The sequence below is a fragment of the Piliocolobus tephrosceles genome, chromosome 12 (assembly GCF_002776525.5).
Source record: "Piliocolobus tephrosceles isolate RC106 chromosome 12, ASM277652v3, whole genome shotgun sequence".
Lineage (NCBI taxonomy): Eukaryota > Metazoa > Chordata > Mammalia > Primates > Cercopithecidae > Piliocolobus > Piliocolobus tephrosceles.
This window is the reverse complement of record NC_045445.1, coordinates 2341519-2362772: the sequence shown is the minus strand read 5'-3', so window position 1 is coordinate 2362772 and position 21254 is coordinate 2341519.

Genomic DNA, 21254 nt, shown 5'->3' with positions numbered 1-21254 from the left:
CAACTGTTAAATGTTTAACAACTGGATCTTGAGGAAAATAAATAAAAAACAAATTCATAGTATTTGCCATTTTCCATGGTGTAAATACTTCTACCATGGACGATTCCATGAACATGGAGTTGAATAGAGATATGCACAGTAGGCATTCACAAACCAGCATCAGCCAACTCCCACACACAACTGCTTGCAGTCCAAGTGGCTGAAAGAACCAGAGGACAGAATTCAAGATGACCACTGTAGTTGAAAAGCCATGAGAGAAATTCAATAATTTAAAATACTAGGGAGAGGAAGCCCCAAATTCTGTGTATAAACTACCCAGCTGTCTGGTGAAACCATGAAATATTTATGTGGGGACAGATTCCAAAAAGCCTAAATAAAGCCAAAAGAAATAAACAGAGTTTCCAGGTCTGCCAATGAGGGAAATTTTGGAGTTTCACTTCAGCCACATTAACTGTCTAGTAAAACAAACAAAATCAATGCTCTAGAGAAAAAAATAAAGGTATCCTACAATATATAATTCACAATATTCAGGGTACACTGAAAAATTACTACTAAAGCAAAGAGATAGGAAAATATTACTCATACCCAAGGAAAAAAAATAATAGAGACCAGCCCTAAGGTAAACCAGATGTTTGAATTAGGAGAAAGAATTTTAAATCATGTATCATAATTACACTAAGGGAAATAAAGAAAAACACATGTGTAATAAATTAACAAATAGGAAGTCAGAGTACCTGAAGTAAAATTCAGTGAGTGGGCATAACAGCAGATTGAAAATGGCAGAAAAAAGAGTAGTTTCACTGGAAGAAAAATCTAGTTATATTTTCTAATCTGAAGTACAGATTCGAGAGAGAAAAGATTGAAAAAGGGCAGAGTGTTAGAAATACATAGGATAATATCAAAGTTATAAACATAATTGGAGTCCCAGATTGCAAACAATAAAAGAAGAGAAAGAAAAAAACATTTGACACAAAAGCCTAACCACAAGACAATATCCCTGATAATTATTGATGGAAAAATCCTCAACAAAATATTAGCAAACTAAATTCAACAATACACTAAAAAGATCATTCATCATGACCAAGTGGGATTTATCCCTGGGATGCAAGGATGGTTCAACATACACAAATCAATCAAAGGGATACATCATAACAACAGAATGAAGAACAAAAATCATATGATCATTTCAATAGATGCTGATAAAACATTTGATAAAATTCAACATCCCTTCATGATAAAAATCATAAAAAACTCGGGAGGCTGAGTCAGGAGACTGGTGTGAACCCAGGAGGTAGAGCTTGCAGCGAGCTGAGATCATGCCACTGCACTTCAGCCTGGGCGACAGAGCAAGACCCCATCTCAAAAAAAAAAAAAAAAAAAAAAAACTGGGTGTAGAAGGAACATACCTCAACAAAATAGAAACCATATATAGCAGACCTACAGCTAATATGACATTGAATGGGGAAAAACTGAAAGCCTTTCCTCTAAGATCTGGAACACAACAAGGATGCTCACATTCACCACTGTTATTCAACATAGTACTGGATGACTTAGCTGGAGCAATCAAGCAAAAGAAAGATATAAAGGGCATCCATATTGAAAAGGAGGAAGTCAAATTATCCTTCCTTGCAGATATGATCTTATATTTGGAAAAACCTAAAGACTCCACAAGCATAGGAAATCAAAGCAAAAATGGACAAATGGGACCACATCAAATTACAAAGTTTTTGCCCAGAAAAGGAAGCAATCAATAATGTGAAGAGACAACTCACAGAATGGGAGAAAATATTTGTAAACTACCCGTCTGACAAGGGATTAATAACTAGAATATATAAGGAGCTAAAACAACTCTATAGAAAAAAATCTAAAAATTTGATTCAAAAATGGGCAAAAAAAACCACTAGATAGACATTTCTTACAATAAAACAAATGGCAAACAGGCATATGAAAAGGTGCTGAACAACACTGGTCATCAGGTAAATGCAAATCAAAACTACAATGAGATACCATCTCACCCCAGTTAAAATGGCTTATATAAAAAGGATAGGCAATAACAAATGCGGATGAGGATGTGGAGAAAAGGGAACCTTTGTACACTGTTGGTGGGAATGTAAATTAGTACAATCACTATGGAAAACAGTTTGGAGGTTCCTCAAAAAACTAAAAATACAGCTACCTCATATGGTATCCAGCAATCTCACTGCCAGGTTTATACCCAAAAGGAAGGATATCAGTATATCAAAGAGATATATTCACTCCCTGGTACTGCAGCACTATTCACAGTAGCCAAGATTTAGAAGGTACCTAAGTGTTCATCAGCAAATGAATAAACAAAATGTGGTACATATACACAATGGAATACTATTCAGGCATAAAAAAGAATGAGATCCTGTAATTTGCAACAACATGGATTAAACTGGAGGTCATTGTGTTAAGGGAAATAAGCCAGGCACAGAAGATAAACTTTGCATATTCTCACTTATTTGTGGGAGCTGAAAATCAAAACAATTGAACCCATGGAGATAGAGAGTAGAAGGATGATTACCGCAGGCTAGGGAGGGTAATGGGGAGGGATGGTTAATGGGTAGAAAAAAATAGACTGAATGAATAAGGCCTAGTATGTAATAGCACAACAGGGAGGCTATAATCAATAATTTAAGTATACATCAAGAAATGACTAAAATAGTATAATCAGATTATTTGGACACAAAGGATAAATGTTTGAGGGGCTGAATACCTCATTTTGTATGATATGATTATTATGCATTGCATGCCTGTATCAAAACATCTCACATACCTATGAATATACCTACTATATACCCACAAAAATAAAAATAAAAATTATTTTTAAAAGAATGGCTGTGTATTTGCAAATATAATGAAAAACCATCAAATTGAATATATTAAATATGTGCAGGTTTGCGTCTATCAACTATAACTCGATAGAGCTGTTTGAAAAAAAAACAAACATAACACAACGCATACGTTTACAGATTCAACAAACTCAATAAATTCCAAGCAGGATACCACACTCAGGCATATCGCAGTCAAACTACTGAAAAACAAATTTAAATAGAAAACCTTGAAACCATTAGGGAGAAAAAATGCCTACTGAGGAACAGAATAAAATTGACCTATGATCTTTCTTTTTTCTTTTCTTTTCTCTTTTTTTTTTTTTTTTTTTCTGAGACAGTCTCTCTCTGTCGCCGGGGCTGGAGTGCAGTGGCCTGATCTTGACTGGACTCACTGCAAGCTCCGCCTCCCGGGTTCACGCCATTCTCCTGCCTCAGCCTCCCGAGTAGCTGGGACTACAGGCGCCCGCTATCACGCCCCGCTAATTTTTTGTATTTTTAGTAGAGACGGGGTTTCACCGTGTTAGCCAGGATGGTCTCCATCTCCTAACTTCGTGATCCGCCCGTCTCCGCCTCCCAAAGTGCTGGGATTACAGGTGTGAGCCACCACGCCCAGCCAACCTGTGACCTTTCATAAGAAAAAAAGACATCTTTAAAGTGCTGAATTTTTAAAAAACTCTATCAATATAGAATTTTACGTTTATCAAAAATATCCCTTATTAATAAAGGCAAATACTGACATTTTCATTTAAGTGAACATTAGGACAATTTGTTATCAGCATGTTCATACTATAAGAAATACTAAAGGAAATCCTTGAGTCTGAAGAAAAGTGATACCAGATGAAAAGCTGGATCTTTAGGAAGGAATAAATAGCATCAGGAATGGTAATATGTGGATAAACATAAAATAATATTTTGCTCTTAATTTATTTGATATACTTATGAGAATATAAAGGAAAAATCATAACATTATAATGTGCAGTGTATAGTATACATAGACATAATGTGCATGAAAACTATAATATGAAAGAGGGCATAGCGACAAACCAAACTAGACATTAACAAGGTCCTTAAACTTTATGTGAGGCAATACAGTATTAAATTTTAGTAGACTTTGAAAAGATAAAGATGCATGGAGGAGTGGAGTGGAGATTCATGGAGGAGTAAGATGATGGAATAATAAGCCCCAGCCCCACCCCTCATCTCCTTACAGAAACACCTATTTAACAAAACTATATCAATCAAAATACCTTCAAGAGATGTTCAGGATCCAGTTAAGATTTTGAATACCCTAGATGAGTACAAAACACTAGAATGGTCCAACTGAAACAGTAAAAAAGAGCAATTTCACTTTACCCAGGTCATCCCTTCCCCCAAACCAGCAAAACTTGGCACCAAGTGAGATCATCTTGGCCCATGATTTCTCTCTCAGGAGAAAGGGAGAGTGGAGCATGCATCTAATATTTCAGGTGTTTCATTTCACTGCCTTAGGAACTACTGTCTTGTGGTGGTTGCCAGAGGCTAGGAGCAGGAAGGAATGGGGACTTACTGTTTATGGTGTATAGAGTTTCCATTTCACAAGATGAAAAGAATGATGGAGATAGATGGTGGTGATGGTTGCACATTATAAATGCATGTAATACCACTGAACTATACACTTAAAAATGGTTAAGATGGTAAGTTATACAATATGTATATTTTATCACAATAAAAATTTGGAAAAACATTGAAAGAGAGATAACAAGCAAAAGCTGAGGGACTCCATAAGCACTACACCTGTCTTATAAGAAATGCTAAAGGGAGTTTCTCAAGTTGCAATGAAAAGATGCTAAGCAGCTGTGGGGAAAAGAAAGCGATCAGCCTGTTACTGTGTCTATATAGAAGGAAGTAGACATAAGAGACTCCATTTAGTTCTGTATTTGTAATGCTGTTAATCTGTGACCCTACCCCCCAACTTTGTCCTTGCAAGAGACATGTGCGAAGGTGATTTAAGGTTAAAAGGATATTGGGCTGTGCAGGATGTGTCTTTGTTAAACAAGTACCGGAAAGAAGCTTGATGGTTAAAAATCCTGCCCGTCCCTGGACAATGTAACATCTCGGCATAAAACCCATTGTGTGCCTTGTTTACTGAGTAAGGAGAAACCGCCTTTAGGAATAAGGTGGGGCTTGCTGGAGCAATACTGCTAAAAGGTTTATGGAGATGTTTGCATATGCATCTCAAGGCACAGCATTTTCCTTTAAACTTATTCATGTTACAAGGATTTTTGTTCTTATGTCTTACTGCTGATTTCCTCCCTACAATGATCCTATTTTCTAGCTACTCCCCTATCGTTTAGATGGTAAAGATAATTATCAATAAATACTAAGGGAACTCAGAGGCCGGGGCCAGTGTGGGTCCTCTGAAAACACAGCACTGGTCCCCTGGGTCCCGCTTTTCTTTCTCTATACTTTGTCTCTGTGTATTATTTCCTTTTCTCAAGTCTCTCGTCCCACCTAACGAGAAGCACCCACAGGTGTGGAGGGGCAGGCCACCCCTTCAAGCAGCAACACGAAAGCATATAAAAGTCTAAAACTCACTGGCAAGCCTAAATATTTAGAAAGATACAGAATATTGCAATATTGTAATGATTGGGTTTAAATCACTTTTGGTATAAAAGTTAAAAAATAAAAGTATTTTTAATTAGTTTATTTTATTTTAAAAATAAAAATAATAACTACAAAAGAGAGGTAATGGATACACAATACAAAAGATGTAAGTGATATCAATGACATAAAGAGGGGAGGGGAGAATTAAAAGTGTAGAGTTGGCCGGGTGCGGTGGCTCAAGCCTGTAATCCCAGCACTTTGGGAGGCCGAGATGGGCGGATCACGAGGTCAGGAGATCGAGACCATCCTGGCTAACACGGTGAAACCCCGTCTCTACTAAAAAATACAAAAAAACTAGCCAGGCGAGGTGGCGGGCGCCTGTAGTCCCAGCTACTCGGGAGGCTGAGGCAGGAGAATGGCGTGAACCCAGGAGGTGGAGCTTGCAGTGAGCTGAGATCCGGCCACTGCACTCCAGCCTGGTCGACAGAGCAAGACTCCATCTCAAAAAAAAAAAAAAAAAAAAAAAAAGTGTAGAGTTTTGTATGCAATTGCAGTTAAGTTGTTAGCAGCATAAAATAAACCATTATAACCAGAGGATATTTTATGTGAACCTCATGATAACCTCAAATGAAAAATATCTATTGAAAACACACAAAAGAGAAGAGAATCTAAGGATATCACTATTTTAAAAAATCAATAAAAAAACCAACAAGAAGAATAAACAAAAGGAACAAAAATCCTACAAGATAGAAAACAATAATAAAATGGCAATAGTAAGTTCTTACCTATTACATTAGTCCGTTTTCATGCTGCTGATAAAGACATACCAGAAGACTGGGAAGAAAAAGGAGTTTAATTGGACTTACAGTTCCACATGGTTGGGGAGGCCTCACAATCATGGGGGCAAGTCTTTCCCATGCCATTCTTGTAATAGTGAATAAGGCTCATGAGATCTGATGCAGCAAAAGCAGTACTAATAGAAAAGTGAATATCAATAAATGCTTACATTTAAATAGAAAAAAAATCACAAATAAACAATCTAACTTTAGAAATAATAAAGATTAGGGCAAAATTAAATGAAGAAAATAGAAAAACAAAATTTAAAAAATCTGTAAAACTAAGAGTTGCATCTTTTTGAAAAGATAAATGAAATTGACAAAACATTAACAGGAATAACTAAGAAACAAAGAGAAAATAAAGGAGGAGACATTACAAATAATACCACAGAAATAAAAAGGCTCAGAAGAGACTACTATGAACAATTATAGATCAATAAACAGAATAACCTAGGAGAAATGACTAATTTCCTAGAACCATAACATGTACTAAAACTGAATCATAAAGAAATAGAAAACATGAACAGAAAATTAACAAGAGGATTGAATTAGTTATCAAAAACAACCCAACGCAGCAAAGCCCAAGACCTGATGGCTTCAATGATGAAGTCTACCAAATATATAAACACACACACACACATATATACATATATACACATGTATATGTATACATATATACATATATATGTGCGTATATGTGTGTGTATATATACTTTTTTTTCTTTATTGAGACAGAGTGTCACTCTGTCACCCCGGCTGGAGTGCAGTGGTGCAATCTCGGCTCACTGCAACCTCTTCCTCCTGAGGATCAAACAATTCTCCTGCCTCAGTCTCCCAAGTAGCTGGCACTACAGACGTGTGCCACGATGCCTGGATAATTTTTTGTATTTTTTTAAGTAGAGATGGCCGGGATTTTAGTAGAGATGACCGTGTTAGCCAGGATGGTCTCAATCTCCTGACCTCATGATCCGCCCGTCTCAGCCTCCCAAAGTGCTGGGATTACAGGCATGAGCCACCGCGCCCGGCCAGAATTCTACCAAATATTTAAAGAATTAATATTAACCCTCCTCAGACTGTTCCAAAACACAGAGGAGATACTTCCAAACTGCTTTTACAAGGCCAGCCAGTATTGCCCTGATACCAAAGCCATAAAAGAACACTACAAGGAAAGAAAATTATAGTAAATGATCCCTGATGAATATAGATGTGAAAATCTTCAACAAAATACTAGAACCTGAATTAAACAGCACATTAAAAGGATCATACAGTCCAGGCACAGTGACTCAGACCTGTAATCCCAGCACTTTGGGAGGCCGAGGCAGGTGGATAACCTGAGGTCAGGAGTTCAAGACCATCCTGACCAATATGGTGAAACCCCGTCTCTACTAAAAATACATAAATCAGACAGGCATGGTGGTGTGTGACTGTAGTCCCAGCTGCTCAGGAGGCTGAGACAGGAGACTTGCTTGAACCCTGGAGGCGGAGGTTGCAGCGAGCTGAGATTACACCACTGCACTCCAGCCTGGGTGACAGAATGAGAATCCATCTCAAAAAAAAAAAAAAAAAAAAAAAAATATATATATATATATATATATACACACACACACACACACACACACACACAAATTTGCTTAAGTTACTTGTACATTCTGGATATTAGACTGTTGTCAGATGAATAGATTGCAAAAATTTCCTCCCATTCTTTAGGTTGTCTGTTTACTCTTATGATAGTTTCTTTTGCTATGCAGAAGCTCTTTAGTTTAATTAAATCCCATTTGTCAATTTTTGCTTTGTTTCAATTGCTTTTGGCGATTTCATCATAAAATCTTTGCCCATTAAAAAGTGGGCAAAGTACATGAACAGACACTTCGCAAAGAAAGACATACAGGCGGCCAAGAAACATATGAAATAAAGCTCAACATCATTGATCATTAGAGAAATTCAAATCAAAACTACAATGTGATACTATCTTACGCCAGTCAGAATGATGATTGTTAAAAAGTCAAGAAACAACAGGTGCTGGTGAGATTACGGAGAAATAGGAACACGTTTACACTGTTAGTGGGAATGTAAATTAGTCCAACCATTGTGGGAGACACTGTGATGATTTCTCAAAGATCTGGAAGCAGAAATGCCATTTCACCCAGCAATCCCATTACTGGGTATATACCCAAAGGAATATAAATCGTTCTATTATAAACATACATGCACGTGTATGTTCATTGCAGTACTATTCACAATAGCAAAGACATGGAATCACCCCAAATGCCCATCAATGATAGACTGGATAAAGAAAATGTGGTACATATACACCATGGAGTACTATGCAGCCATAAAAAGGTATGAGATCATGTCCTTTGCAGGGACATGGATGATGCTGGAAGCCATCATCCTCAGCAAACTAACACAGAAACAGAAAACCAAACACTGAATGTTCTCACTTATAAATGGGATTTGAACAGTGAGGACACATGGACACAGGAAGGGGAACAACACACACTGGGGTCTATTGGGGGAGGGTGGGGGTGGGGAGAGCATTAGGGAAAAGATCTCATGCATGCTGGGCTTAATACCTAGGTGATGGGTTGATAGGTGCAGCAAACCACCATGGCATATGTTTACCTATGTAACAAACTAGCACATCCTGCGCATATACCCCAGAACTTTAAAAAAAAAAAAAAAAAAATTAAAAAGGATCACACAGCATGACCAAGTATTATTTATTTTTGAGATAAAAAGCTGGTTCGACATATGGAAATTACTAAATGTGATACACCATATTCACAGAATAAAAGATAAAAATCACATGATTTTTCCAACAGATGCAAAAAGTTTGACAAAATTCAACACAGCTTTTTGTTATTATTATACTTTAAATTCTGGGATACATGTGCAGAACGTTCAGATTTGTTACATAGGTATACACGTGCCATGGTGGTTTGCTGCACCAATCAACCCGTCATCTACATTAGGAATTTCTCGTAATGCTATCCCTCCCCTAGCCCCCCACCCCCTGACAGGCCCGGGTGTGTGATGTTCCCCTCCCTGTGTCTGTGTGTTCTCATTGTTAAACTCCTATTTATGAGTGAGAACATGTGGTGACTGGTTTTCTGTTCCTGTGTTAGTTTGCTGAGAATGATGGTTTCTCTCAACTAATTAGGTATATAGGGAATACATGTCAAAATAAATAAGGTCATATATGATAAGCCCACAGCTAACATCATACTCAATGGTGAAAAACGGAAAGCTTTTCCTTTAAGATAAGCAATAACACAAGGTTTACCCCTCTTCACACTTCCACACGTCATAGGACTAGAACCCCTAGCCAGGAAAATTAGACAAGAAAAAAAATTAAAATACATCCAATCAGAAAGTAAGAAGTAAAATTATCTCTGTTTGCAGATGACATATAGAAAACCTAAGGACCAAAAAAAAAAAAAAAAAAAAAAACTGTTGGAAATAATACATGAATTCAGTAAAGTTGCAGGATACAAAATCAATATACAAAAATCACTTGCATTTCTATACATTAACAAATTATCCTAAAACAAAATTAATAAAATAATCACATTTACAATAGCATCTAAAACTTCAATACTTGAGAAAAAACATAACTAGGGAAGAGAAAGATTTTACGATGAAAAGTATAAGACATTGATAAAAAATAAAGATGACACATGTAAATGTAAAGACATGTTGAGTTCATCATTTGGAATAATTAATATTGATAATATGTTCATACTACCAAAGCAATCTACAGATTCAATACTATCCCCATGAAAATTTCATTTTTTTCAGAAATAGGAAAAACACTTCTAAAATTTACATGACACCATAAAGACCCCAAGTAGACAAAATAATCATGAGCAAGAAGAACAAAACAAAAGTCATCACACTTCATAATTTCAAGCTGTATTACAAAACTGCAGTAATTAAAACAGATGTCATTAGGAAAAATGCAGGCATATAGACCAATGGAACAAAATAGAGCACCTAACCTAAACTCACACATATATGGTCAAGTGATCTTCTACAATAGTGGCAAAAATACACAATGGGGAAAAATAGTCCCCTTAACAACTGGCATTGGAAAAAGTGGATATCCACATGCAACAAAATAAAATTGGACTCTTATACCACACACAAAAATTAACTCAAATTGGATTAAAGTTTTAATCATAATACCTGAAATGGCAAAACTCCTAAAAGAAAACATGGAGGAAATACTTTTGACTTAGTTCTTGACAATGTTTTCTTGGATATGCCACCAAAAGTATAGGTAACTAAAGCAAAAATACATAGGTGGGACTACATAAAACTAAAAAGTTTCTTCACAGAAAGGAAAACAATCAACAAAGTAAAGAGACAACTTACAGAATGAAAATAGGAAATACATTTGCAAACCATACATTGGATAAAGGGTTAATATCTGAAATATATAGGGAACTCAAACAACTGAGTAGCAAGAAAATGACCCAATTTAAAAATGGGCAAGAAACCTGAATAGACATTTCTCAAAAGAAGGCATACAAATATATAACAGGTGTATTTAAAAATGGTGATTCCTCAAGGATCTAGAACCAGAAATACCATTTGACCCAGCAATCCCATTACTGGGTATATACCCAAAGGATTATAATCATTCTACTATAAAGACATATGCACACGTATGTTTATTGCAGCACTGTTCACAATAGCAAAGACTTGGTACCAACCCATATGCCCATCAATGATAGACTGGATAAAGAAAATGTGGCACATATACACCATGGAATACTATGTGGCCATTAAAAAGGGATGAGTTCATGTCCTTTGCAGGGACATGGATGAAGCTGGAAACCATCATTCTCAGCAAACTAACACAGGAACAGAAAACCAAACACTGCATTCTCTCACTCATAAGTGGGCATTGAACAATGAGAACACATGGACACAGGGAGGGGAACATCATGTGCCAGGGCCTGTTGGCAAGTCGGGGGCTAGGGGAGAGATACCATTAGGAGAAATACCTAATGTAGATGACGGGTTGATGGGTGCAGCAAACCACAATGGCACATACATACCTATGTGACAAACCTGCACATTCTGCACGTGTATTCCAGAATTTAAAGTATAATAAATAAAATAAAATAAAAATGGTCAACACCTCTAATCATCAGAGAAATGCCAATCAAAACCACAATGAGATATCACATCAACTCTGTTAGGAAGGCTATTATCAAAACAAAAAAAAAGATAAAAAGTGTTGGGTGCCCTTGAGCATTTTTGGTGAAAATGTAAATTGATACAGTTATTGTGGAATACGCTATGGAAATTCCTCAAAAAATTAGAAATAAAACTACCATATAAACCAGTAATCCCATCTTTGGGTACATATCAGAAGGAGAGAGTAGAATGATGTTTGCCAGGACCTGGGGGGGAAGGGGAAATTGGTAGTTGTTGTTCACTGGGTATGAATTTCAGTTCTGCAAGATAAACAAGTTCAAGAGATCTGCTGTACAACATAGTGCCTATAGTTAACAATACTGTATTGTGCACTTAAAAATTTTGTTTAGTGGGTAGATCTAATGTTAAATGTTCTTACCTACCTCTCACCCACCAAAAAGAAGGAAGTAAATTTAAGGATACCTGATAGAATCACTGGAGCAGTCACTAAAAAATAATGCAAAGTGAGATGGCTGGAAGCAATAGATAAATTAAAATGCAATTCTAAAACAATATCTAATTAACCCAAGTTAACACAGGAAAAGAGTAAAAGGAAACAAGAAATTGATTATCCAAATAGAAAATGAATATTAAATGATAGATCTGAGTAAATGATCCAACCATATCAATAATTATATTAAATGTAAATCTGTCAAATACTCCAACTAAAGGATATAAATTATCAATATGGAATAAAAAATGCAAGACCAAAATATATGCTCTCTATTTGCACTTTATATTTAAGACAGGTAGGTTGGAAGCAAAAGGGTTGAAAAAAATACTATGCCAGCAATAAGCATAAAAACGCTGAGGAAGCGTAAAGTCAGCAAGATGGTAGAATACCCTTCAGCACTTATCCCCTCTCAGAACATCAATTTGAATAACAATACATACATGAAAATATCTTTATAAATCCTAAGGAATCCAAACGATAGATTACAGAACCTGGGTGGAGTACAGAAATAAGAAAAGATGCATAGATGAGGGTAGGAAGAAGAGTTTTACATTACTCCATCACCCCTTCCCCATGTCTGTATATTGCAGTCTGGATATACTTTCAATATGCGGGAAGGAGACTAAAGTGAGCACATGACTTCACTGCAGACCTCAGCACCAGGACCACCCCAGTGTTCCTGGGCACCAGGTCAACCCTTACAAACCCAGACTCCAGGCCCTCCCGACTGCCAGGTCATTCCACAGGTACCCAGTCTCCAGAAAGATCTCCACAACCTAGGCTCTAGGCACACTCCAGTGCCAGAACCAATCTCCATGGCCCCAGGCTCCAGGTCCAGTGTTTAGAACTAATAAGCCAATGCAGTAAAGTTGCAGGAAACAAATTCAACAGGCAAAAGCAGTCAATATTTCTATAGAGTAACAACAAACTCTCTGAAAAAGAAATTAAGAAAATAATCCCATTTACAATAGCAAAAAAAAAAAATAGGTGTAAATTCAAGACGGTGAAATATCTGGACACTGAAGATCATCAAACATTGATGAAAAAATTAAAGAAGACAAAATAAATGGAAATATATCACATGCTCATTATTTGAAGGAATCAATATTTTAAAAATTTCCATACTATTCAAAGTGATCTACAGATTCAATGCAATTCCTATGAAAATTCCAATGCCTTTTTTTAAAGAAATAGAAAAAAAAATCCTAAAATCTGTATAAAAGCACAAAAGACCCTGAGTAGCCAAAGCAATCTTGAGGAAGAAGAACAAAACTGGAGTCATCACACTACCTCATTTCAAAATATACCACAAAGCTATAGTAATCAAAACAGAATGGTACTGGCCTAAAAGTAGACAAATAGACCAAAGGAACAGAATAGAGAGATGAGCAACAAATCTACACATTTACAGTCAACTGATCTTTGACAAAGCAGCCAAGAACACACAATGGGGAAAGGATATTCTCTTCAATAAATGGTGCTTGGAAAACTGGATATCCACTTGCAGAAGAATAAAATTGGACACTCATCTTACACCATATGCAAAAATAAACTCAAAATGGAATATAGACTTAAATGTAAGACCCGAAACTGTAATATTCCTAGAAGAAAACATAGGAAAAAAATCTTCTTGACAGTGTTCCAGGCAATACTCTCTTGGATATTACCTCAAAAGGACACAACACAAAAGCAAAAATAGACAAATGAGGCTACATGAAATAAAAAAGCTTCTGCATAGCAAATGAAATTATCAGCAGAATAAAAAGATTATGGAATAGAAGATGTTTTTAAACAATATTTCCGAGATGGGGTTAATATTTAAAATATATTAGGAATTTAAACAACTCAATAGCAAGAAAACAAACAACATAATTAAAAATGGGCAAAGGACATTTCTCAAAAAAACACGTACAAATTGATAGGTGTAAAAAACTATGTTCAACACCACCAATTATCAGGGGAATGCAAATCAAAACCACTATAAGATATCACCACACCTGTTAGGATGGCAATTATCAAAATGACAAAAATAAGAGTTGGTGAAGGTGTGGAGAAAAGGGCACCCTTGTACACTGTTGATGAGAATGTAAATTGGCAGTTTCATTGTGGAATACAGTATGGAGTTCCCAAAAAGCTAAAAATAGAACTACTATATGATCTATATGATCCAGTAGTCCCACCTCTGGGTATATAACCAAAGGAAATGAAATCAGGATGTGGAAGAGATGTCTTCATTCTTATGTTCATTTGAGCATTATTAACAATAGCCAAGATATGGAAGCAAACTGAGTGTCCATCAATGGATGAATAAAGAAAATGTGGTATACATATATATAGTGTCCATTTATATATGATTATATATTATATACACATATATGTGTATGTATTGTATATGTATATATGTATACACACATATATATAATGCCACTATTCAGTTTTTTAAAAAGAAAATCCTCTAGGTTGCAACAACATGTATGAACCTGGAGGACGTTATGTTAAATGAAATAACCTAGGCACGAAAAGCCAGATACTGCATGATATCACTTACATGTGGAATCTAAAAAGTCAAACTCACAGAACCAGGCAGAAGGATGGTGGTTGCCAGGATAGGGGTTAGGGGAAATGGGGAGACATTGGTCAAAGGGTACAAAGTTTCAGTTATGCAAGGTGAACAAGTTCTGGGGATCTAATGTACGGCATGGTGACTGTAGTTAATAGTACTATATATGTACTCAAAATTAACTGAGAGTAGATTTTAAATATTTTCACCTCAAAAAATTGTGACTATGTGAGCTAATGGATATGTTAATTAGCTTTATTGTGGCAATCATTTCACAATGTATACGTATATCAAAACATCACATTGTGATTTTTTTTTCATTTTAATTACTTTCTTTTTTGTGAGTTTTTTTAAAATTATACTTTAAGTTCTAGGGTACATGTGCACAACGTGCAGGTTTGTTACATATGTATACATGTGCCGTGTTGGTGTGCTGCACCCATTAACTCGTCATTCACATTAGGTATATCCCCTAATGCTATCCCTCCCCCATCCACCCACCCCACAACACACATTGTGAAATTTAAACATACATAATTTTTATCATTTATACCTCAATAAAGCTGGAAAATAAATGAACTAATACACAGAGACTGGGGAGAGGGAGGAGTTACAGGCAAAGAACAGAGGAATTTTAGAGCAGTGAAACTACTCTGTATAATACCATAATGGTGGATACATAGCATTACACATTTTTGTCCAAGTTCATAGAATGTGCAATATCAAGAGTAAATCCTGTCTGGGTACAGTGGCTCACAGCACTTTGGGAGGCTGAAGCTGGTGGATTGCTTGAGCCCAGGAGTTCAAGACCAGGCTGAGAAACATGGCAAAACCCCGTATCCACAAAAATGAGCCGGGCATGGTGGCCCGTGCCTATAGTCCCAGCTACTTGGGAGGCTGAGTTGGGAGGATTACTTGAGCCTGGGAAGCAGATGCTGCAGTGAGCCGAGATCTTGCCACTGTACTCCAGCCTAGGTGACAGAGCCAGATCCTGTAAACAAGCCAACAAACAAACAAAACCACACAGAGTAAATGTAAATTATGGACTTGAAGTGATAATGATGTATCAAAGTAGGTTTACCAATTGTAAGAAAAGTATCACTCCGATGGCAGATGTCGATAATAAAGTTTTGCATGTGAGAATGCAGAGGGTATATAGGAACTCTGTACCTTCTGCTCAGTATTACTGTGAACCTAAAACTACTCTAAAAAATAAAGACTATTTTTAAAAGTCTGGATTCGCTATATGGATATCAAAGACAGCAGACTTCGAAACAAAGTCTTAATACTTATTTATTGCTAGATATATGAAAAGAGATTTCATAATAATAAAATATTTAATTCATGAAAAGGACAAAATAATCAAATGTGATGAATAACAGAGCTTCAAAATATAAAATGCAAAATTTGACAAAATTAGAAAAATCTGCAGGCTGTAGTGCAAATTTTAGCATGTCTTTCTCAGGAAATGATAGAATAACTGATCAAAAGAAAATAGTAACAGAAACACTACAGTGAGCAACACTCTCAGCAAATTTGAACTTATTGGAATTTATAAAATAGTACACTAACTAACAGCTACAAGATATACATTATTTCTTTAGAATTATGGCATATCAAATATGAAAGAATATTACTGGGCCAAAAAGTAATTCTCAAGATTAGTCAAAATACTGAAATCCTACCGCGTATGTTATCTGACAACAATTCATTGAAATATTTTTTGTCCAAAAGAAAAGAAAGCATAAGTTCACAAAAAGTTTCATACAATACACAATGAAATACTATTCAACCTAAAAAATGAGAAAATTCTGTGATTTATGACAACATGAATGAATCTGAAGGACATAATATTATGTGAAATAAGCTGGCCACATAAAGACAAATACTGCCTGATCTCACTTATATGTAAAATCTAAAAATGTCAACCTCATTGAAGCAGAGAGTAGAATGGTGGTTGCCAGAGGCTACAGAGTGAAGGGGGAATAGGAAAAGTGGAGATGTTGGCCAAAGGATACAAAGCTTTAGTTAGAAAGGAAGAATAAGTTTTAGTGATCTATTGCACAACATGATAACCATAGTTAATAATAATGTTTCTATATTTTTGACTGCTAAAAGTGGATTTTAAAATTCTCACCTCATTAAAAATAAGTGAGGTGATGAATATGCTAATTCACTTGATTTTCTAGTTCTACAATGTTTACATATATCAAAATGTCATACTGTACCCCATAAATAAATACAATTATTTGCCAACTTGAGATTTTAAATGGGGAAGTAAAGAAAATAAATGTATGAAAAAATATTTTAAACTAAAAAATGATTATATTGGTCAAATAATAAACACTTAGAAAGTAAAAAAATTTTTAAATCCATAATTACACTTATAATTGTACATTAAGTTCATAATTTTATATATACAGTCATCCTCGATATCCATGGGCAGTTGGTTCCAGGACCCATCACAGATACCAAAATCCACAGATGATCAAGTCCCTGACCTAAAACGGTATACTATTTGCATATAACATATGCACATCCTTCCATATACTTTAAGTTATCACTAGTTTATTTGTAATAGCTAATACAATGTGAATGCTATGTAACTAGTTGTTATACTGTATTGCTTAGGGAATAATGACAAGAAAAAATATCTACATGTGCTCAGTACAGACACAACCATCATTTTTGTTTTTCAAATATTTTTGATCTGCAGTTGCTTGAATCCATGGAGGCAGAACCCACAGATGCAGGGCCAACTGTATTTGTACATGAAAATTCAAACAAATCTACAATATAATACCAATATTAATAAGTAATATAGTATAAAAGGTCAATATACAAAAATCAATTGTGTTTTAGTTATTAGAAGCAATGAGTGAAAAATGAAATTCAAAGAACAAGACTAATAACAATAATATCAGAGAGTAAATGGCATAGAAATACATTTAACAAAAGATGCACAATACCGTTATATGGAAAACTTGGAAAACTACATAAATTTCTAAGAAAAATCAAAGAAGACCTAAATAAAGAGATAATACCATGTTTGTGGATTGTAAGACTTAATGTTAAGATATCAATTTTCCCCAAATTTGGCAATAAATTCAACACATAGCAGGATTTTTATAGAAATTTTTTTTCAAAATTAGGATGCTGAGTAAAATTTTTGTGTAAATTGATAAATTTATTCTAAACTCCATAAGGCAACACAAAATTCTTAATTAATGTAAAGATATGTTAACTAAGACAGTGTGATATTAGCATAAGAATAGAAAAATAAGTTGAACAAAATATAGAGTCCAGAAATAAACTGACACATATACCATCAATTGATTCTCAATAAAGTCCTCAAAGCAATTCAATTGGAGATAAGAATGTCTGCAATAAATGGTGTTGAAACAACTGGATATTCCTGTGGAGGAAAAAACGAACCTTAACCTTCCCTCACATCATACTCCCAAATTATGTTGACAATGATTACAGATACCATTGTCGAAGCTGGAATTATAAAAAGAAAATAGGAAAATGGCTTCAAGACTTTGAGGAAGGCTAAGGTTTCTTAGATAAGCATAAGGGCAATATTCATAAAACAAAAAAAATGATAAATTGGGTCTCAACAAATTTTAAAACCTTTGTTCAACAAAATACACCATTAAGAATGTGCAATAGCAGTCACAGGATGGAAGAAAATATTTTAATACATATATGTGACAAAGACTTCAAAACTGGAAAATACAAAGAATTCTACAAAATAATAATAAGGTTAATAAACAACAAAAATTGGCAAACACTGAATGAACTCAAACACTGAATAGTTCAATAAAGAATATAGATAGCTTAAAAAAACAATAAAAATTTCAGGAAACTTTGGACACACTTTTAGAAACGCATAATGCTCTGGAAAGTCTCAGCAATAGAATCAAACAAGTAGAGGAAAGAAATTCAGAGCTTGAAGAAAAGGTCTTCAAACTAACTCAATCCAACTAAGACAAAGAAAAAAGAATAAGAAAATATGAACAAAGCCTCCAAGAAGTTTGGGATTATGTTAAACGACCAAACATAAGGATAATCGGTGTTCCTAAGGAAGAAGACAATTCTAAAAGCTTGGAAAACATATTTGGGAGAATAATCAAGGAAAACTTCCCCTGGCCTTGCCAGAGACCTAGACACGCATATACAAGAGGCACAAAGACCACCTGGGAAATTCATCCCCAAAAGATCTTCATCTAGGTACATTGTCATCAGGTTATCCAAAGTTAAGATGAAGGAAAAAACCTTTTTTTTTTTAGATTTATAATATGATTATATAATTGTTTTATTTATTTTAATCAATTAAAAAATACATAAATGTAATATAAAGGCTAACTGCCTTTTCTGTTTTTAATCTTTTTTTAAAAATTATTTATTTTTTATTATACTTTATGTGCTAGGGTACATGTGCACAACGTGCAGGTTTTTTACATATGTATACATGGGCCATGTTGGTGTGCTGCACCCATTAACTAATCATTTAAATTAGGTATATCTCCGAATGCTATCCCTCCCCCGTTCCCCCACCCCACAACAGGCCCTGGTGTGTGATGTTCCCCTTCCTGTGTCCAGGTGATTTCATTGTTCAATTTCCACCTATGAGTGAGAACATGCAGTGTTTGGTTTTCTGTTCTTGTGATAGTTTGCTGAGAATGATGGTTTCCAGCTGCATCCATGTCCCTACAAAGGACACAAACTCATCCTTTTTTATGGCTGCATACTATTCCATGGTGTATATGTGCCACATTTTCTTCATCCAGTCTGTCATTGATGGACATTTGGGTTGGTTCCAAGTCTTTGCTATTGTGAACAGTGCAGCAATAAACATATGTGCGCATGTGTCTTTATAGCAGCATGATTTATAATCCTTTGGGTATATACCCAGGAATGGGATGGCTGGATCAAATGGTATTTCTAGTTCTAAGTCCTTGAGGAATTGCCACATTGTCTTCCACAATGGTTAAACTAGTTTACAGTCGCACCAACAGTGTAAAAGTGTTCCTATTTCTCCACATCCTCTCCAGCACCTGTTGTTTCCTGACTTTTTAATGATTGCCATTCTAACTGGTGTGAGATGATATCTCATTGTGGTTTTGATTTGCATTTCTCTGATGGCTAGTGAGGATGAGCATTTTTTCATGTGTCAGTTGGCTGCATAAATGTCTTCTTTTGAGAAGTGTCTGTTCATATCCTTTGCCCACTTTTTGATGGGGTTGTTTGTTTTTTTCTTGTAAATTTGTTTGAGTTCTTTGTAGGTTCTGGTTATTAGCCCTTTATCAGATGAGTAGATTGCAAAGATTTTCTCCCATTCTGTAGGTTGCCTGTTCACTCTGATGGTAGTTTCTTTTGCTGTGCAGAAGCTATTTAGTTTAATTAGATCCCATTTGTCAATTTTGGCTTTTGATGCCATTGTTTTTGGTGTTTTAGACATGAAGTCCTTGCCCATGCCTATGCCCTGAATGGTGTTGTCTAGGTTTTCTTCTAGGGTTTTTATGGTTTTATGTGGAAAAGGCCTTTGACAAAATTCAACAGCCCTTCATGCTAAAAACTCTCAATAAATTCGGTATTGATGGAACATATCTCAAAATAATAAGAGCTATTTATGATAAATCCACAGCCAATATCCTACTGAATGGGCAAAAACTGGAAGCATTCCCCTTGAAAACTGGCACAAGATAGGGATGCCCTCTGTCACCACTCTATAGTGTTGGAAGTTCTCACCAGGGTAATCAGGCAAGAGAAAGAAATAAAGGGTATTTAATTAGGAAAAGAGGAATTCAAATTGTCCCTGTTTGCAGATGACATGATTGTATATTTAGAAAACCCCATTGTCTCAGCCCAAAATCTCCTCAAGCTGATAAGCAACTTCAGCAAAGTCTCAGGATACAAAATCAATGTGCAAAAATCACTAGCATTCTTATACACCAATAACAGACAAACAGAGAGCCAAACCATGAGTGAACTCCCATTCACAATTGCTTCAAAGAGAATAAAATACCTAGGAATCCAACTTACAAGGGATGTGAAGGACCTCTTCAAGGAGAACTACAAACCACTGCTCAGTGAAATAAAAGAGGACACAAACAAATGGAAGAACATTCCATACTTATGGATAGGAAGAATCAATATCATGAAAATGGCCATACTGTCCAAGGTAATTTATAGATTCAATGCCATCCCCATTAAGCTACCAATGACTTTCTTCACAGAATTGGAAAAAACTACTTTAAAGTTCATATGGAACCATAAAAGAGCCCACATTGCCAAGACAGTCCTAAGCCAAAATAACAACGCTGGAGGCATCATGCCACCTGACTTCAAACTATACTACAAGGCTACAGTAACCACAACAGCATGGTACTGGTACCAAAACAGAGATACAGACCAATGGAACAAAACGGAGCCCCCAGAAAAAATACCACATGTCTACAACTATCTGATCTTTGACAAACCTGACAAAAACAAGAAATGGAGAAAGGATTCCCTATTTAATAAATGGTGCTGGGAAAACTGGCTAGCCATAAGTAGAAAGCTGAAGCTGGATCCCTTCCTTACACCTTATATAAAAATTAATTCAAGATGGTTTAGAGACTTAAATGTTAGACCTAAAACCAGGAAAAAATCTTAAGAGCAGTGAGACAGAAGCACCAGGTACTCTATAACGGAAAACCTACCAGATTAACAGCAGACTACTCAGCAGAAACCCTACAAGCTAGAAGAGATTGGGG